Source organism: Dysidea avara, chromosome 8, assembly GCF_963678975.1.
Source record: "Dysidea avara chromosome 8, odDysAvar1.4, whole genome shotgun sequence".
Lineage (NCBI taxonomy): Eukaryota > Metazoa > Porifera > Demospongiae > Dictyoceratida > Dysideidae > Dysidea > Dysidea avara.
The window spans coordinates 5,735,380-5,741,018 of NC_089279.1; the positions used below are offsets into that span (position 1 = coordinate 5,735,380).

General features: G+C 39.1%; 1 long non-coding RNA gene across 1 annotated transcript; it reads right to left on the reverse strand.

The window, feature by feature from the left end:
* Positions 1–3,440: 3,440 nt before the first annotated feature.
* LOC136264687 (uncharacterized) lies at positions 3,441–4,976 on the reverse strand. Its single transcript, XR_010705275.1, has 3 exons — positions 4,780–4,976; positions 4,630–4,684; positions 3,441–3,615 (listed from the first exon to the last, which is right to left on the reverse strand). It is a non-coding gene; the product is annotated as an uncharacterized lncRNA (long non-coding RNA).
* Positions 4,977–5,639: the final 663 nt, after the last annotated feature.

Below are 5,639 nucleotides of genomic sequence, written 5' to 3' on the forward strand. Positions count from 1 at the left end.
TGCTTGTATTGAGAAATGTAATGTTTATTGTATATGTAGATTACCAGATAGTGGTGGCGAGGATATGATCTGTTGTGATAATTTGGTTCCATTCTACATGTTTAAACATTAGTGTTTCTTTAGTTGGTGATAAGTGGTATTGTAATGATTGTGAAACAAAAACTAGAAAATGCTGATTATTTATTTTTGTTTTTTTGAAATTGTGTCATTCACATGCACCTGTATCAAGAGTTCATATATACCATATTAACATGTGTAAATATATATTTAGCATGCATGTGTAAATTATCTGAATTCAGTACTTATTATATGAGTATGTCACAAGTAATCTGGTAATAAGCAGCTATCAGTCTCTTTGATGTTATACAGCTGGGTGGGCTGCTTTCTTGCAGTTGACACCAGGTCCCCATTTAACAGCTGGGTAGAATGGAGCAACATGCACACACATAGTATGTATACATGAACAATGAGGTGAGATTAAATGGAGTAGCCAGTTCAGTAGCTACATATACAGAGCTAGCTATGAATTTCTCAAAGTAACTAAATCACATGAGTCGAGGTTGTATGAAAGCTAAGGGAAAAATATTGTAGCTCAGTATACTTCCAGCATTTTATTATTATTTTTTTATTTATTATTAGCGCTTTACAGTGACCAGCACTGAAGATCTGACAGCAACATGTGCTGCAGCCTTAGGATTACCTAACCTACAAGGACTTATACTTAGTGACTTGGACTTACTGACTGAATAAGGTGTAACAGAAAAGGGGCCAAAGTAAAGAAAAAAAAATCCCTCCAACCCCAGGATTCGAACTGCAGGTCACCCAATGTCTAGTCGGGGCCACACTCAGTCTTCCTCCAGGAGGGATGGATTTTCTTCCTTAAACCTAAAGTATTTATTATTAGCGCTTTACAGTGACCAGCACTGAAGGTCTGACAGCAACATGTGCTGCAGCCTTAGGATTACCTAACCTACAAGCAGGGCTGCCCACAGGGGGGGGGCAACTGGGGCATTTTGCCCCTGGCCCCAGCCCGAAAGGGGCCCCCTGAATACCTGTTTAAAAGATCGATATACTCTAATAGAGCAGTCAGATCTAAATACTCTAATAGAGCAGTCATAGTATTCTTCAGAGGAGCAGTATAGCAAGCTTATAGATAAGGAGATATGGTTGGTGATGGGTAGTTATTGTCATTGCCAGCAAGTTGTGACCTTTTTTTTTTGGTCTTCACCTTACAACTCGGGTCAAGGGCCCCACTTTCACTCTTTGCCCTGGGCCCCTTAATTTCTCTGGGCGGCCCTGCCTACAAGGACTTAGACTTAGTGACTTGGAGTTACTGACTGAATAAGGTGTAACAGAAAAGGGGCCAAAGTAAGGAAAAAAATTCCCTCCAACCCCAGGATTCGATAATAGTAGCTAACAAGTTGCTGTCAGAACCTCAGTGCTAGTCACTGTAAAGTGTTAATAATAATAACACCCACCCATGTATGCATGGGCTGAATTAGATAGTAACAACCGGGCATGATAATTATATATTATATTATAAGGGTAAAGGTGACAGCCACACCTGCATGGTATAGTATAGCTAAGATAGTAGTAATTCATGTAGTCAGGATGCATGCAGCAGGTGCAGTAGTTAGCCCTGCACACAAAGACTGAATTGCGAGCTGAATCTCGGAAACACTCGTTCATATGGAACGCCGTTTGTAACAAAAATATACCTGACTCCAGCTACATTATTATCGCCGATAATAAAACACCATCCTTATTATCGCCGATAATAACACTTATTATCGCCGATAATAAGACCTCACCTTATTATCGCCGATGATAAGACTACAGTTTTATTATATCGCCGATGATAAGACTACAGCTTATTGTCGCCGATGATAAGGACTCTAACTTATTATCGCCGATAATAGACCTTATTCATTTAGAACAGTAAGCGCCCTCTGATGTCACGCGAAGCCATACAAGGCACTCTATTTGCCATGGTGATGGTCTTTCGGACGCCATTTTGAGTTCTAAAACTGGGCGAGCACAACGGTTGCTATCATGTTACCATAGTTATGGTACTGCAAATGGCGAATTTAGCGGAGAATTGTGATGTTACTATGGTTTTGGTATTGCAAATGGCGAATATTGGCGGACAACTCCTTCGCAACGGGTTATAAGCGCTATGAAATTAATTCAGTGAATAAGGTCTATAAGACAGCGCTTATTTTCCTAGGATATAATTAAGACAGCGCTTAAATTATGTCCTCGGGCGGCGTGCCATACGGGCGCGTATATAGATCTATTAGCTTTTATTAACTAAGTCATGGCTGCTTCAGTGAATCATGGCATCATCAGTGACCAGCTGCAGTATGGAGTTGAACAAGGTCGTAGGCAGACACCAGCTGATCTAGTCAAAAATAATTATTTCGAGGGGCATTTCGAGGTTGAGCATTGTCGCTAAAAAATTTTTCGCGGATTTGCAAACACTCCCAAAATGTATTAGCTAGATTATATGGAGGTCTAGAATAAACTTCTCGCTGATAACTACCCCCATACAAAATCGCGAAAACTACTGATTTTCTTCTCAAAGTATTTGGTACAATACCTAACACATGCATCATATGCAACTATCCAAAATCATCAATGTTTATTAACAGATCATGTTATAAATGGTAGCTACATAACACACATGCAAAAATCATTAAAGTAATATACACAGCATCCTGGCTACAACTGGTGTACTGACAGTCAACAAGCATTCATGTCCCAAGCATAGTTATCATCAGCTAAAATGGCATTGAACTCTTTCTCAAACTCAAGATAGCCGAGATAGGAGATAGGTTGAAGGCAGTTCCAATTCACACCCACATGTATGGGCAGTAGGTCGCCAGGCGAATCCTGATAAGCTGTTAAAACCAACAGTTATATGTTGACCAATCAACACTAAACCATATCCAACAATTAAGCGACTTTTAATAAAAAAAATTTTATTGGCAAGATACACGCGTCTACACTGGAAGCAGGTTTTCAAGGCTCTGTTATGGAGCGTCAGATAACTTTTAATCCCTTTCCAGGTTCTAGCAGGAATGGCCAGCATGACATCTACTTTCACGTAAAATGTAACAGCTTAATACGGCCTTCTTCATGGTACAAAGTAGGGGATTTAACATTACACATAGAGCCATTGGCAATGAAAATATTTGCTCACCCCAACAATCCAGGCGCGAACTTTTTAACGATTCCAGGTTATACCAGGCTAGATCTATCCTTTCTTGAATACTTCAGCTAGCTATACCGTTCGTGACGAACGTTTTACACGGTACAAATAATTTTATAAAAATCACCATCTCAATCCAATAGTCGCATACCCTGGCTGAGTACTGATTATTAATGACGCGCGCGCTATATTGCGTGGGCGAGTTGCAATGGAGAAGTATTCCGTTCTTGAATGTTTAATTCATCAACTTTTCAATGGTCAATAGTCCTTGTACATCATGCTAATAACTTTTTTGATCACGTGATACATCTTTGTATTTTGTACATGTAATCAAATAAATATTTTGAAAAATGGTCATTATGAAAATTTCAAGTTATTTGTTTGCAGTTCTCCAACGTATAAACCTGTGGAAAAAACAGTCACATTTAAATTGGTAAATTTAAAAAAATCTTTATCACGCACACACTACACACACACACACTACACACACACACACACTACACACACACTCACACACACACACACACACACACACACACACACACTCACACACACACACACTACATACACACACACACACACACTCACACACACACTACACACACACACACTCACACACACACACACACACACACTCACACACACACACACACACACACACACACTCACACACACACACACACTCACACACACACACACACACACACACACACACACACACACACACACACACACACACACACACACACACACACACACACACACACACACACACACACTTCACTACATATTCACATAAAAATAAAACACTACAAGGTATGGTAATGGTTGTTTACATTGTTTAATTTTGTGGTGTGCCACATATAGCAACTAGGGAAATGTGTATCTGTGATCAAGAATTTAATTTAGTTTGTAATATCATAATTAGATGGTCACACTATCTTTGTCAACTAGAGATGAACTGGCTTTTGGTAAAAAGGGAGGGGTAGCCAATGCCTTGGGACTCTTGTATGCTATGTGAGAAATCCAATCAGAAAATACACAAATATATTAGAAACCAAATCCTAAATCCAAAATCATGTAAAAATAATGGAGAAAGTGAGTTTAACAAAGTAGACAATGATCGATCATGAATAACTAGAACAAGATGTAGATCAACAACTGTACAGATGGTTACTAGTTAGCAATATCTCTAAATGCTTTTAAAAATACATAAAGATTGGGAGTCTCGTACACGCCAGTTGGGTGCTTTGTGTGGGCATTGGCAACCCCTCTGGTACACCATTTCTGTGTTTTGCGTGGGCGTTGGCTACCCCTCGGGAAAAATAAAATAATGAAAGACTATACAGAAGCTGATCTGTACAGAAGATGAGCCCTACACAGCTACGTGGGCTTCTTTTTACAAAGCATACACTCACCTTATTTGCACATAGCCCAATCATCATCATGGACGTTTCCACCTCCCACCGTGCACTAAAGTAATAGAAACAAACATCATTAAATAATATAAGCATTAATAGTATTATAGCATAACACAGGAGCACAATATTACAGCATGATAAACAAACCAAAGTATTTATACAGAAAACTGTCATAGACATTTAATCGTCTTTGAGCAATGCCATTTTAACGAAGGCGCAAATTGGGCGTGGGCGGGCAATTCATTACATTCTTTTCGCCGTTTATAACTATCACTGGCAAACTAATGCATATATAATATCAAAGAACGTATATATTTAAACAGTTGTATGATACTTATAGACTGTTTTTTCACTGTCAACCACTTCTTGTGCGTGGGCGGCCCACCACCCCTCCCCTCCGCACCCTCCCACCCACCCCGCATATGATATACGTGCTATACAGCTGAGCATATGAAAGTTGCTAAAATTAACAGGTTTTTGTAGAATCAGTTTTATTTTTAAAATTCTAATTGAACAAACAGTACATTTTCATACTGTAGCTGAATGACATTAAAATACATTGAATTGTCTGATATGCTCCCTGTGGTATACCTCAAGAAACACCTAGCCTCTTCATTCTTCATGTTCCCAACATAAAGCTCTAAATAGCCAAAAACAGTTGCTTGGGTAGAATTCTCCTCAATGGGTTCATCTAGTATAGCCAAAACCTTTTCTGGAGTCGCACTAAGTGAATCATACAGAGAATATAGTTCCTTAACAGTGATACTATCCCAAAACTGCTTCTCATTAGAAGGGATTCCACAGCCAATGCTAGCCATTTGCATGCAGACATACAATAAGCAGGTTTGATCCTTAAAAAAAGTGGAAATAAGCATGCTTCCAAAATGCAGAAAGCATATCATGACACACTCCACCATAGTCTATTGCCTGCTCATTTGCAAATTGAATTTTGAGAGGAAACTCTTCAAGCACTTTATCTTTGCTCAAAAGTTCCATGGTATCTCGAA